We start from the raw sequence: 15843 nt of genomic DNA, 5'->3' as shown, positions 1-15843 counted from the left end.
TCCTCTCAGCAACCAAAGTTTACTTACTAAATAAACAAACAAACGTTGATTGCTGGGGGGAGGGGCAGCAAAAGAAATTGTAATAGTTCAGCAGTTCAGTCTGAACTGGACAAAAAGAGCATGGCCTAACTTAGCATGACCATATTTTCTCAAGAGGGAAAAGGGACACCCCTCTCTGCCCTGAGGCCTTCCTCTCTACCTCATGCTTGGGCTTGGGCTAACTCAACTTCCTCCTGCCCAGCACCTCCCTGCATAAGACCAGCCCAAGGCTCCCTTCTCCCCCTCGTTCCTGGGATCTGCCCAAGCCCCCCTGCTGCCCTGTTGCTCTCCCACTTGTTGGAGTTGTCCCAGCCTGAACCTTTCTCCTGAGCTTTTCCTCCTGTGATGATCAGTTGGCAGGAGAAAACAGGACAAATGCGCGCGGGCACACACACACACACACACACACACACACACACACACACACAGAGGACAGAGCTTTAAAATGGTTCTGTCCTGGCCAAAATGGGGCATATGGTGACTACAGAGCATGGTCTACCCCTCAAACCACATTTTAAAGTATGAAGTCTTTCACATGTGTTAATACACAGCATAGTTAGGACTACACCAAGGTGGGCAAAAGGGCCTTTGCAGGCCAGATCCAGCCTGCCAAATGGGTTGATCCAACCCACGAAGGTCCTGCCGCTCCCCTGCCCCCAGGCCAATCTGGGCCTAGGGATGGGCGAGCACGCGGTGCTTAGAGTCAACCCTGGCAGTTGCCTCTAAGCTCTGCATACTTGAGGGCAGGGGTTAGATACTTCGCACTCTCCCTGCCCCCAGGCCAATCAGAATCATGTGAAGCCTCATCCCACCCTGGCCCCTGACCTGCAAGGAGTGTGTCGTGCTTAGAAGTGCCACACACTCCTTGCAGTATGGGGGCAGGGCGGGAAGAAACTTAGCCCATTCCCTTCTTCCCCAAGCTTTGATTGGCCTGGGGGCAGAGGGAGCACATGAAGTCTCTTCTTGCCTTGCGAGAGGCTCGGCACTTAGAGCCAACTACCAGCTACTGCTCAGGCCCTGATTGACCTGAGGGGCGGGGAGGAATGCAGTCTCCTCCTACCATCAGAGGTGTGGGCACCTAGAGGGAACCACCAGCTGTTCTGAGCAGCTGGCAGTTCTCTCTGGGGGTATGTCTACACTACCACCCTAGTTCGAACTAGGGTGGTAATGTAGGCAACCAGAGTTGCAAATGAAGCCTGGGATTTGAATTTCCCGGGCTTCATTTGCATAAAGCCTGGCGCTGCCATTTTTAAATGTCCGCTAGTGTGGACTCTGTGCCGCGCGGCTACACGCGGCACGGACTAGGTAGCTCGGACTAGGCTTAGCACGGACTAGGTAGCTCGGACTAGGTAGCACGGACTAGGTAGTTTGGACTAGGTAGTTCGGACTCCTCGTAACGGTAGCGTGTAGCCACGCGGCACAGAGTCCGCACTAGCAGACATTTAAAAATGGCGGCGCCCGGCTTTATGCAAATGAAGCCCGGGAAATTCAAATCCCGGGCTTCATTTGCAACTCCGGTTGCCTACATTACCACCCTAGTTCGAACTAGGGTGTTAGTGTAGACATACCCTGGGGGTGGCAGGACTTCATGTCAAATCAGGGACTGTGCATGGGAAAGCATGGCAGTGACTTGGCCCCACCCCTTCCGCCTAAGGTCCCACCCCTTCTGGGGCAGCCTGGGGCCACTTCAAAAATTTCTGAAGTAGCCCCCAGTCAAAAGTTATTGCCCACTGCTGGACTACATGCTTCAGCCCGAAGGTCATACTCCAAATGGTAGAAGCAAATTAACTGCAAAATACCAACTTTCCCAACTTAATTCTTTCTATGATGTATATTGGTGCTTAGATTCAAGGGTGATAGTCTTAGGACTACCATAAACAGAGGTGTGACAGAGTATATCTTGTTATATTATCTACTATATATGCTCCAATACTTAGGTGAATCAGTCTGAACTAGGGCTAAGACAATGTAAATGTGTAAGTGGTTAACCAGTGATCTTGGGCTCATCAGTTAAACTCTTCCCAACACCTCTTCACCCCCACTGTGCTGCCTCTGCATCAAAGGCAGCAGCGTGAGGGTGGGCAGGCAGGAGCTGGTGCTTGTGGAGAACTGTCAGGCTCCCTGCGAGCACCGGCTTCCAGAGAGCCACCTTCCCCTTTCTCTCCCCCTCACACTGCTAGCTCTGATACAGGCTGTCCTCACAACAAGATGCATTCCAAAACAATTGGACTTACAGCCGGTCCCTGACTTACAAACGAGTTACGTTCCAAGCACTTGGTCGTAATTTGATGTGTTCATAAATCAGACCCCATTCATTTCAATGGGACCGCGCTGTTCATAAGCGCGGATCGCCATTTGTAAGTCGGAGCCGTGCTTAATGGGAGGCTGGTTGTAAGTGTGGCTGCTCGTACATTGATGCGTTTGTAAGTTGGGGACTGGCTGTATAGCGAAACAACTTAAAGCAGGGAAATTTTTGCCCTGTGGCTGACTTCCATTGGCTCAAATTGGTGGGGAGGGGGAGTTGCGCAACTTAGGAGCAGGGAATGGGAGGACTTATAACACATCAGTTCCTACAAGCATCAATGACATTAATATGACACAGATGTAAACCAGGGTGACTTATAGTGGGGACACTCTGTACAGAAGCTGTAGCATGAGGGGGGAGGCAGAAGCCGGTACGCATAGAGAGCCATCTTAAAAGCTGGCTCCCTGTGCTCTGGTAGCAGCAGGGAAGAGGGAAGGAAGGGGTGGACAGCTCGGTGGCAGCTGGTGCTTGTGGGAAGCTGGAGAAAATTTCAGCAGTGACATGTTTACCAAATAAACACATTTTAACATCCCTAGTCTGAACTTTGCATTTTTCCTAGTTGGATTTCATCACAACTTTTATGTTAAAATGATACTTAAATACAGGAGGCCTGATTCTGCTCAGTCAAATGAGAAATGAAAAGTAACTCATATAAAGTCAATAATGTTGGAACAATGGAAGAGTGGTACAAGTCTATAGAGTGGTGTAATTTAACAGAGCTACTTCCAATTGAGATTGGGTAGGCAAAAGGAGAATGATGCCCAGTAGTTACATTTTCAAAATATCAGGTTGAGATCAGGATTGTCCCTGCCTTGAGTTTTTGCTTTAATATTATTCCTATGGTTTTATTTGAAAGGCAGAGAAGCAACAAAGCTTTTTCCAAGTGGCAGTACTTGTATAAATGGAATTTTAAGAGTTATCTGTTACAGATTTTTGTGCCAAAGGTAGTGCTAAAATAAAAATAAAAAAGTATGATTAAAAGAAAGATTAATCTCAGTGGAAATTTTTAAGGATAAGCATGGAATTCTATCTATAACAGTCTAGGTAGAAACAAGATTAAAAAGCACATAGTCCTATTTTTAATCTTCTATTGGGAGCATTAAGGCAAGTCATTCTTCTAGGCAACCAGAAAATAAAGTGATAATTAAAGGAATGAGTAGATTCATTCCAAAGAGCAGACATATCTTGGCAGATAATAGTATGTATCTATTTGGTCATGGAAATGAGCTAACTTTGAGAGCATCATTTTTAAAATACCAGAGTATTAATTATCATCGTTATATAAATAAGTTAATATTATGAGCTAAATTCAGCCCAAATTCATTAGTGCAAAAGCTGGTGCCAATAAGTTTATTTCCAATCCCAGGAGTAAGATTCCAACCAAAGATCATATTGTGACTCTCACAAATAGGCACTGCCTTTCATTCAAGGTTCTTGCAAAGACACAATCTATCCCTGGGTTGTCTTTACATTGATACTTTTTTTGTCATTTCTTATACAGTGGTTTAGCCTTTTCTAATAAAAAATCAGTTTCCTGATAGTTTATATCTCTGTTAACTAAACTTAGAAGGATTTGATTTTTATTGGTAACTGGCAGTAAACATCAATTTTTCCATGCATACATATTTCCATTGATAGTAATAGAAATTTCTAGATTAGCAAAGTAAGCAATATACTGCTTGTGAGCTTATTAAAATTTTAATTTAAGGCTATTTATATATTTTAACATATGTTGATAATTTGTGTTTTAATGGTATAAAGTTTTTGAATTTCAACATCTCTTATAATTAAATAATTAATGTCTGAAACTGAGAACATTACATTGATAAAAAGTGGGATCTGGGAGTTTAGATATATTGTCTGTCAATTTGGCGCAGTCTGCACACATACACACAAGCAAACTCCCTGGAAGACTCTAAGGGTGTGTCTAGACTACATGGCTCCGTCGATGGAGCCATGTAAATTAGTTTATTCGGCATAGTCAAAAAAGCGAAGATTTAAATAATTCCCGCTTCATTAAAATAAACATGGCCACTGCGCTGTGCCGACGATCTGCTGATCTGACACAGCGCGGCAGTCTAGACACGGATCTGTCGGCTGGGGAAGCCTTTGCTGACCGATCCCTTATGCCTTGTGAAATGAAGTTTACAGGATCGGTCGGCAAAGGGTTCCCCAGCTGATTGTTGGCACAGTGTGGCGGCCATGTTTATTTTAATGAAGCGGGGATTATTTAAATCCCCTCTTCTTTGACTATGCCGAATAAACTAATTTACATGGCTCCATTGACAGAGCCATGTAGTCTAGCCATACCCTAACTTGCACAAATAGAGGGGCCTCATTTTTTGTTTCATGTTGAAGAGGTTTATTTGATAGCATCAAGAAGAGAAGACTTCAAATGGTTTGCTTTGTTATTATTATTAAGACATGTTTATCAAAGGCTATTTAATTTTCAGATATCACATTCCACAACAAGGGACACACTGTCATGGCCAGGTCATTGTGGGTTACTTCTAGGAGTTGAAGCCAGAGTCAGAATTCTGAGCAGTCAGAAGCAGGAAACAAACTGGAGAGCAGAATCATGAATCAGGAACCAGAGTTAGGCTGGGTCATAATATTGGAGACATGAGCTAAACTGGAGGTCAGGAACCACAAGTCAGACATCAGGAGATAAATAGGACTAGAACCTGCTTCTTCAGACAGCTGCTGTTCCTGTCCCTGGCTTAAGTAGTATTAGCAGGCTAGTCAGCTGCTCTGGGAGGCTGCCTATAAGACTTTCAGGGGAAAAGCCTCATACCAACACTGGGTTTCAGGGTCCCAGATAAGCAATAATCAACAGGTGGAGGGCTAAAGTGTGATTGATGCACAGGTCTGGGCTCAAAACATCTTGGCTACATCTACATTGCAGGCTTCTTGCAAAAGAATGGCCATTCTTGCGCAAAAACTTGCAGAGTGTCTACACTGCACGTGCGTTCTCGCACAAGTATATTTACAGTAAAGCATCGGAAAACAGAGCTTCTTACACAAGAGCTCTGATGCTCTGTACAAGGGAGAAACCTTCTTGCGCAAGAGGGCAATGTGGACAGGCAGCCAACAGATTTTGCACAAGAACTGGCCTCCCAGGAAAAAACGTAGGTGGCCACTTGGACACTCCGTACCCACAGTCACAGCTCGCTAGTTCCTGCCGGACCCCCCTTAAAGTCACACACAGCCTGCAGATGCCACACAACAGCAGCAGTACAAACCGCAGCTCCACGATGTGGCTCAGCCCTGCTGCACCCAGGAGCCCCAGGATGTCCTCTCCAGAGGCATCCCAAGAGCCTGCACCCTCTTCCCAGCAGCCATCCCAGGGCTCCCAGCAGGCCCGGAGGGGCACCAAGTGGCGCACCCCATACTGGTCTGGGGCTGAGGTCGAGGCCCTCCTGGACCTTTGGGCACAGGAGGAAGCCCTCCACGATCCCTGTGCCCGTTGCTGCAACACTGATATCTTCAGATTCATGGCCCAGGCGCTCTCGGACCAGGAACATCTGGCCTGGACCCTTAAACAAGTTCGGGCCAAGGTTAAGGAGCTGCACCTGGGCTATGTCCAGGCCACTGAGAGCAGGGGGGTAGGAGCTGACACCTGCCCCCACTGCGACTGCCTCCACGCCATCCTTGGCAAGGCAGCAGTCCAAGGGCCTTCACTGGCAGTGGACACGGGACTGCTCACCACGGTGGTCAGGACACCTGGCCTGGAGGAAGAGGGCAGCCTGGCCACTGGCTCCAAGGACCAGGGAGAGGATCGCCCCATCACCCTCCACCTCAAGCCAGTGCCCAGCAGCCAGGACACCTTCTGGGCCTCGTCCAAAGCCGGTGATGGATCCTCCGGTGAGTGTAGTGCTTCTCCCTCACAAGGGCGGGGGAGACGGGTGCTGGGGGGTGGGGAGGAGGGAGCGTCACTCAGGTAGTTCGAGCTGCATGCCGTGCAGCAGTATGCAGCATGTGCAACCTCTTGCAGCCTGACTGTGTGGCACGTGGATATGGCAGGCAGCTCCAGGGCACGCCTGGGACCCTGCTGCTCACACACATCCTGACCAGGAGAGTGAGGGGAGATGCTGGCTGGAAGTAGCCAAACCCCAGGGGCACAGGCCACACCCCACACATCCCAAAGACAGCACACAGCCATGCCTGCCTGTGTGACACAGCAGCTGCTCCTGTGAAAAGTGCAGCGAGCCAGCCCTGTGAGCGCGGCCCCTATGGAGCCCCTCGGCTGCTCCCAGCCCTTCCGCTGCCCCCGAGGAAAGCCCTCCACTGCGGCCACACACTTCCCTGGGCTACTGGTCCAAGTGCTGGGGGTGGGGCAGAGAAGCAGCCAGCCCGGGCCTCTGGGCCACTAAGTCTTGCTATTGAGACAGTACACTCCCCAGTAGCCCTGGTTGTATCTGAGGAAATCAATGACAGTAGTGCAAGAACCCAGACCTCGTGTGCCACACTTGCTCCCATGGTAGGGAGCGATGTGGGGATGTGTACTCAAACATGACTACAGCATCAACGGTATGTGCTCACAGACAGTGACAAGAGTAAAAGCCATGTGCTCTACTTTGGGGAGGGAGTGTGCACAGTGCTACGCAGATACACACCACTTTCAGGGGCGGCCCGTCCATATAGGCGAACTAGGCAGTCGCCTAAGGCACAAAGTTAAATGGGGCGCCAAATGGTGGCGCAACATCATTGAGGGGTTTGGAGGTGGGGCGCCGATTGCATGGTTTGCCTAGGGCACCAGTTGCTGGCAGCTACTCTAGGGCCACCCCCGATCCGCATGCCAAGTGGCTAGGACACAGACAAAGGGGTCTTCATTCACAGTGATGTCTCCCAAGGGTTACAATCCATGGAGGATCACTTCACTCCCAGGATTTTGAGCTTGTCCTTTATGCAAACATACACACAGGGCACCGATTGGGCCCAAGCCACAGTTGTGTGGTGTCTCGTGGGGCTCAGGGCGGAGGACATGGGGCTCAGGGACAGTGTGGGCAGAGCTCACTAACCGCCTTGTCATTTTCTGTGTTCTCTGAAGCAGGACCACCCAGGAGTAAGGGACCCTCCAGCCCTGCAGCGGCAGCACCAACCACTCAGGCACCAGTCTGATGGGCCAGGCAGCGTGACCAGCTCCTCCAGCGGCACGTCCAGACTGTGGAGAGGATGGAGTCGGCGATATCACCAAGCTGCAGGCCGACCTGGAGTGGTGGCAGCAGGCGTGGGAGCAGTTCCTCCAGAGGTGCGACAGGATGTGCGACACAATCTGCACCCTCACATCGCATATCGGCCATGCCGTGCACTACGGCATGGTCTTGCCGCATCCTCCTGCCCTCCCTGCCATGCCCATGCCCCCTCCAGCCGCTCCTCCTGCTGCCCCTCCACACGCTCCTCCTGCTGCCCCTCCAGCCGCCCCGCCTGCTACCCCTCCAGCTGCCCCTTCAGCTGCCCCTCCTGCTGCCGTTGGCATGCCCCCCCTCCACTGCACCCCGTCCTGCCCTCCTCCCCATACTGCCTGTCCCAACCTGGCCTGAAGGATGTCAAGGCCTCCACACCCACAGAGGCACTGACAAGAGCCGCTCCTTCCAGCAAGAGCTCCCTCTCCCAGTTCAGAGCCCCTTCCTCCTCCCATCCTTCTTCCCTATTGTAAATAAAATTACAGTGTATGCCTGTTTAAACAAAAAACTGTTTATTGTGAGGGAAGGGGAGGAGGGGAGTGAAGGGTTGGGGATGGCAGGCAAATGTGGACGGGAGACAGAAGCGACCCAACTGGGGCCCGGGAGAACATCTCCTTCAGGGCCTCGCGGATGCGCACCCCATTGTGGTGCACCTGCCGGATGGCGGCTGTGTGAGGTTACTCAAACTCCCGGCCCTCGCCTGCCATCCACCCCATGAGGAAAGCCTCCCCCTTCCATTCCACTATGTTGTGCAGCACACAACATACTGCCACAACCTCAGCGATGTTCTGCTCACCCATGTCGAGAGGGGTGAGCAGACAATGGAATCGTGCCTTCAGCCATCCAAAAGCGCACTCCACCTGGTTGCGGGCCCAGTTCAGGTGGCAGTTGAAATGTTCTCGCCCGGGGTCCATGCGTCTGGTGTATGGCCGCGTCAGCCAAGGCATGAGGGGGGAAGGCCATGATGCAGAGTGGCATGCAGACATCCCCAACCATCAATTCCTGCTGGGGGAAGAAAGTGCCCGTCTCCATCCTGCGACACAGGCTGGAGTTTCTCACAATGCGGGTGTCATGTGCCCGGCTGGACCACCCCGGATAGATATCTGTAAAACAGCCACAGTGGTCCATGAGGGCCTGGAGCACCATCAAAAAGCACCCCTTCTGATTGATGAAATGGGCCTCTCGATGCTCCAGTGCCCGGATGGGGATGTGGGTCCCATCCATGGCTCCCACACAGTTGGGGAACCCCAGGGCAGCAAAGCCAGCCACAGTTGCGTCCACGTCCCGCAGGTGGATGACCCTCTTGAGCAGGATGTCGTTGATGGCGTGGACTACTTTCAGAAGGGCTCACAGAAACACAGGGGAACACACCGAATGAGGCAGGGCAGGTGCATGAGCCCTTGGGGGGTGCCCCCCCCCCGTGGTGCCCTGTGATGCCCTCTTCCCCCAAACACATCAGGGGTCTCTCACCCCAGAACCCCCTACCCCCTGCAGGCCTGTTTGAGGGAGGAACGGCACAAGCCCCTGGGTGATGAGGCTTCCCCCACTCTCTCTTTCCACACACACCCCAGCCTGGAGTCTTCCCTTCCCCCGGGCAGGGAGTGCAGCCCCCCCGAGGGCCTTACCTGCATCAAGACAGCACCCACTGTGGACTTGCCCACCCCGAACTGGTGTACCATGGAGTGGTAGCTGTCTGGGGTGGCCAACTTCCACAGGGCGATGGCAACCCTCTTGTTCACAGGGATGATGGGATGACGGGCTGCAGCTGGGTGTCACGTCTCAGGAGCAGAGGGGCAAGCCAGCCACACAATTCCAGGAACATCTGCTTCCACATCCTGAAGTTCTGGAGCCACTGCTGGTCGTCCCCTTGCTCCAGGACCAGCTGGTCCCACCATTCGGAACTGGTGTCGAGTCTCCAGTATCGCCTCTCCATGGTCGGGTAGGAATGCCACAGCGTAGCCACCGCATCCGGGGAGAGGGAGTCCAGAGTGAGCTCGGCATCGAGCTCGTGCAGGAGTAGCGAGGCAGCATGGAGCAGCAGCTGCACACACTCCAAAATGGCTGTGTGGGGCCAGAGCAGGCACAGGGCCATCCCTGGCTCCATGGCACAGCAAGGAGAAGGCAAAAGTCCACAAAAACACTAGGGCACAAACTGTGGTGTCCAAAGAGGCAGAGGGCAACCACAACAGGCACTGCTGCAGCTTTTAGTCCCTACCAGAAGTCCCAAAGCATGCAGCAGCAGAGAAACGGCTGTCCAGGGAGATCCCTTTAAGCACGTCTCAGAGAAGCGCCAGCCCCTACCTCCAGAAGGTCCTGGTGCCCTTTTGCCCTGTCCGAAGTGGTTCCGGGGGGGGAGGTCTTTGCGCAAGAGCGTCCCACCAGTGTGAACACTCTATTGCACAAAAAAGCTTCACTTTTGCGATGCACTTTGACCAGTGTGGACGCGCTCTTGTGCAAGAACTTTTGCATAAGAACTCGTGCGCAAAACAGTTCTTGCGCAAGAAGCCTGCAATGTAGACATAGTCCTTCTTAATTTTTGTAATGAAACAACACAGTAACTTAAGTTGATCCAAGGAATGTGCTTACCTTAAATACCATCACTATCAATGCTCTCAGTTTGTCTTAGGGGGGTGGTCTTGTTCATGTTTTGAAAAAAGCAATCCTCTATCTGACAAGAGTTAATTTCCTGCTAAACTGAATACTCAAAACACAGTAGCTGTGTCTAGACTGCATCCCTTTTCCGTAAAAGGGATGCAAATTAGACACATCGCAATTGCAAATGAAGCGGGGATTTAAATCCCCCCCACTTCGTATGCATAAAAATGGCTGCCGCTTTTCTCTGGCTCGGAGCTTTGCCGGAAAAAAGCGTTAGTCTAGACGCAGATCTTTCGGAAAATAAAGCCTTTTCCGAAAGATCCCTTATTCCTCTTAAAATAAGGAATAAGGGATCTTTCGGAAAAAGCTTTATTTTCCGAAAGATCTGCGTCTAGACTGGCACTTTATTTGGGCAAAGCTCCAAGCCGGAAAAAAGCGGCAGCCATTTTTATGCAAATGAAGCGAGGGGGATTTAAATCCCCACTTCATTTGCAATTGCGATGTGTCTAATTTGCATCCCTTTTACGGAAAAGGGATGCAGTCTAGACACAGCCAGTTTTTGCTAATATAACAGCCAATCTAAAGAAATAACAGCACTTTGGAGTTCTAAAAAACACCATGAAGTGGTCATTTGTCTTTACTAATAATCCCATAATAATAAATACATATAAGAAGCCTTTCAATGATTTCTTGGGTCTTGTTAGGTGGAAAGTCTTGGCCAAAATCCTATTGCAAGCCCATGGAAGAAGTGGGAATAAAGTTCAGCTTTCCTTTTATTCTCTGTTGTATGCCTCAGTCACAAGATCATTCTTTCTCCCACAGATCTCTAGTGTGCACCCTGTTCTGCAGACTTTGAAGCAAATGTTAGTCCAGGTAAGGTGCATTCTATCTCCCCTTTTGTCAGATTCTAGGTAAATAGATGAACTAAAAATACAAGTAACCTATGATCAACTTTATTGTTATTCAAAGTATAGTTGTACTCTGAAAAGTGACTCTGTAAAATTGGTTTGTGGGATTGCATGTTTGTCTCTCAACAACTCTATTTGTATGTACATATATGTATGTGTGTGTGTTTTGTTACATTGCCAGCCTGGTAGACTCAACTAGGGTATATCTACACTACCCCACTAGTTCGAACTAGCGGGGGTAATGTAGTCATCCGCAGTTGCAAATGAAGCCCGGGATTTGAATTTCCCAGGCTTCATTTGCATGAAGCCGGCCGGCGCCATTTTTAAATGCCGGCTAGTTCGAAGCTAGTTCAGATTAGGCTTCCGTTCCACGAGGAGTACAGCTAGTTCAGATTAGAAGCCTAATCCGAACTAGCTACTCCGTGCCGCGTATAGCCGCGCGGCACGGGGTTCGAACTAGCCGGCATTTAAAAATGGCGCCGGCTGGCTTCATGCAAATGAAGCCCGGGAAATTCAAATCCCGGGCTTTATTTGCAACTGCGGATGACTACATTACCCCTGCTAGTTCGAACTAGCAGGGTAGTGTAGACATACCCCTAGAGAGTCAAGATCAGTTCCTTCCGTCTCATGTATCATCCCTGGTAATAAAGATTCTGCAGCTTGAACTTAATTAGCTGTTGTGATGATTGTGCATTAATTAACCAGAGCTGATGGCTGTACAGTGTTAACAGGAATCAACACTTCTCTTTTTTAAGTAACATAAGCAGAAGTGGCCATGAGTTTATTTAATTTGGGAGCTGATCTGTTAAGAGTCACCTTTCTGAACATAATCCTACTTTTTATAAACCCCTGCCAATCTTTCTACTGCTCTGTTGAAAAGGTGGATTTTGCTGACTTGAGCTATTTTGAAAGTCAAATATGATTGTGGTGTACACTGGCTGGCAGAGGAAACTGTTTATATAACTCTGGGTTTGCTAAGAACAAGCTCTTTGTAGCTAGAAATGATGCCAATGAAGCTGCTGGCTATGTAAAATATGCTTTCTCACTTCCATGCTTTTTCTTGTTTTCTGTCTCACCCTGCTTTCTTTTAATTAGTATATGGACTATGTTTAGTGCTCATGGACAAAAATGCATTATGCAAACTAAAATGTGGCCAGGTAGCATGAAATATTATTCAGGGACAAAAATTCAGGGCCAGAGTCTGTCTTTAGATTCAAGACTTTGCATCTTTACCCCGATTAGTTACACCCATGCAAGGCTGGATTGTTATAAAGCAGTTAGGGTATGTCTACACTACAGCACTAATTCGAACTAACTTAATTCGAATTAGTTAATTTGAACTAAGCTAATTCGAACTAGTGCATCTAGACCTAAAAACTAGTTCGAATTAGCATTTTGCTAATTCGAACTAGCATGTCCACATTGAGTGGACCCTGAACCGAGGTTAAGGATGGCCAGAAGCAGTGCCGGCAGGGCATCAGATTAGGACTTAGAGAGTGGAGCTGCTGTCTCAGGCTAGCTGAGGGCTGTGCTTAAAGGGACTTTAGAAAATACGAGACTGGGGGGGAAATGATAGAGGTCTATAAAATCATGAGTGGTGTGGAGAGGGTGTATCAAGAAAAGTTCTTCATTAGTTCCCATAATAGAAGGACTAGAGGACACCAAAGGAAAGGAATGGGTAGCAGGCTTCAAACTAGTAACAGAAAGTTCTTCTTCACAAAGCAAAGAGTCAACCTGTGGAACTCCTTGATGCAGGAGGCTGTGAAGGCTAGAACTAGAACAGAGTTTAAAGAGAAGTGAGATCAAGTCATGGAGGTTGGGTCCATGGAGTGCTATTAGCCAAGGGGTAGAAATGTTGTCCCTGGCCTCTGTTTGTGGAAGGCTGAAGATGGAAGGCACGAGACAAATGGCTTTGTCATTGTCTTCGGTCCATCCCCTCCAGGGTACCTAGTGTTGGCCACTGTTGGCAGACAGGCTACTGGGCTAGATGGACCTTTGGTCTGACCCAGTATGGCCATTCTTATGTTTTTATGTTCTAAGCTCAGGGCTCAGGGTTGGGGGTCTCACTGGACCACCTTAATTTTCTTGCACACCTGCTCCTGGGTGGCCAGGCTGGCAGCTATCCTGCCCTAGATGGCCACTTTCCTGTGCCTAGTGCGGAGATCGTGGATGAGGTCCACGATGTCCACACTAGACCAGGCAGGCGCCCGCCTCTTGCAGCCCCGGGCAGGCTCTTAGGAGCCGCCAGCCTGGTCCCGGGAAGAGGCAGAGGGCTGGGTGTCAGCAGGTGGCTGGCTTGTGCCGTGCCAGGTGCAGGGTCTGCTGGCTGGGTGCTGGCAGGCTTGCACCTGGCACGGGCACCGTAGCCAGACCATGGCCCTTTAAGGGCTCCAGGGCCAGGAGGGGGGCAGACGAGTTTCCCTGGTGGTGCCCAGAGTGGCCACCAGGGCAAGCTGGGAAGGGCTAGCCTCCCACTAGTTCGAATTAAGTGGCTACACAGCCCTTAATTCGAACTACTTAATTCGAACTAGGTGTTAGTCCTCGTAGAATGAGGTTTACCTTGTTCAAATTAAGCGCTCCGCTAGTTCGAATTAAGTTCGAACTAGTGGTTTGTATGTGTAGCGCCTATGAAAGTTAATTTGAACTAACGTCTGTTAGTTCGAATTAACTTTGTAGTATAGACATACCCTTAGAGATTGCAGTCAAGGGTTTTGGATTTTGCAAGGGGCCCAGTAATGTATATCAGTTATTCTATGAATCAGAAAAATGCAGCTGTTTAATCAAGTCATTGTTGCAACAGCAAGGGCCTGATCATATAACCCCCCATGACCTGCAATCACGTCAGATGCCAGTTTTATCAGGAAAGGCCATGGCATGAACATGATGCAGTACAGAAGAACCTATAGAAATATCTGACTGAGTCCTGCCTAGAAAGTATGAGAATGGCACTAAAAAGCAAGAAGCACAACAATCAGTGTCTTTATATGGTAGATATGTTGAACAAAACTCAAAAGCTTATTAATAAAATATCAACAAGTGCACCTGGCCTCAGCCCCAGCCCCATGGAGGCTCCACTCCCAGCCCTGTGCCAGCCCCCAGCCTTGCCATAGCTCCATTCACAGCCCTGAGCCAAAGGCTGGGGTCAAGGCTGGGAGCAGAGCCATCCTTGGTTCGGCTGCTGACACCCATGGAGCCCAATGGCAGGGCTGCTCCAATGTTCCCTCTAATCTTTTCCATCTATGTGTGGATTTCTTTCCATTCATGTGCAGAATAAATGTTATTGTGGATAAATCTCTGTAACATGTCCATATAACCATGTATCATTCTCATATAACTTTGTATTAAGAGATTTTATATATACATATCTTGTTCTTTTAGATATATCTTTATGTTAAGCTTTCTTATAGAATCCTTGTATTAAGAGAAACCTTGTATCCAGTCTTTTCCATAGAAACTTTGTATCAAGCTCTTTATGCTATAGGTTTTAGGAATAGTTAAGGTAAAGAAAAATGTCTTTTGCTAGGAGTAGAATAGATCTCTCCCCTCTTCTTGAGTGCCCTGTTGAAATGAAGGAAGTGTGAATGGAGAATGAAAAGTAAGCACCTCCAGCAGCAGTTGCAAGGGTGGAGAGAGTCTGGGAGCCAGATCCAAGACAATACCTGTGAAGTGAGCTCATTGAAAAGAAGACTGGACATACAGATGGCCATGGGAGTGAAGCAGCAAGTGCCTGCCCTCGGAAGATCTCTCTTTGAAGCAGCATTAAGAAAGGCAAGGTGATGACTAATTGGCTGCATGAGAGGAATAAATATGAGGCATCATGCAGAGGGACTCCAGGTTTTTCATCTTGTCAACATGGGAGCATGGATCTGGATCCACAGAAGCCCAGCTCCACCCCTCTCCTATCTAACTCACCTGGTCAGTGCAGTTAGGGGGAGCAACTATTGGTAACAACAAGATGGAGTGTGTGTGTGTATGTGTGTGTGTGTGTGTGTGTGTGTGTGTGTGTGTGTGTGTGTGTGTGAATGAGGAGTGAATGAGTGTAATCATATGCATATGACAAAGTACTGATTGTGCTATGTATGTTCAATAAATGTGGCATGTCGCTTTATCCCCCTGAAAAAGATCCCGGGTGCTTCTTTTAAGCACAACACTATGTGCACTGAGGCATATGTAAATGTGCACCATCAGTATAAACGAAAAAACTACCCGTCTCTTCTGAATGTGCTGCACCAGAAAATACATAGGAGAAAAATCAGCAGAAGGAAATGACCGATGCTGATGTCTGGTGGAACCTATCATAAGGCATGTTACCTCTGGGTGACCTGCCTTACACTTCAAGGCTTTAAGAACATAATTTCTAATATGCCTAAACATATTTCCTTATATATTAGCCATACATTCACTTTACAGTAAAACTCCGGTGGTCCGGCATCCAGTGGTCCGGTACGCCTGATGGTCGGGCATTAACTGCAACCCGGAAGTGCTCCAGCAGCTGCTTCAAGTTGTTAGAGTAATTGATTAACTGCGGCTGGATCCACAGCCGACACGCAGTTAATGTAACTTTCCTCTCTACTGCCGGGAGAGGGGGGCCAGGGGAAGGTAGGGGTCGGTGGGAGAGGGGGAGGAGGAGCATGAGGGGGCGAGGGTGTGCCAAAGCAGCCGCATTCAGGACGTTCTGGTCAGTTACAGTCACTCCAGCTGGATCCACAGCCGACACACAGTTAATGTAATTTTCCTCTCTACTGCCGGGAGGGGGAGGGGGCAGGGGAAGGTAGGGGTCGGTGGGAGAGGGGGAGGGAGAGGAGAAGGG

The sequence above is a fragment of the Pelodiscus sinensis genome, chromosome 2 (assembly GCF_049634645.1).
Source record: "Pelodiscus sinensis isolate JC-2024 chromosome 2, ASM4963464v1, whole genome shotgun sequence".
NCBI classification, from domain to species: Eukaryota; Metazoa; Chordata; order Testudines; family Trionychidae; genus Pelodiscus; species Pelodiscus sinensis.
The sequence above is the reverse complement of the archived record's forward strand: the minus strand, read 5'-3'. Positions refer to the sequence as shown.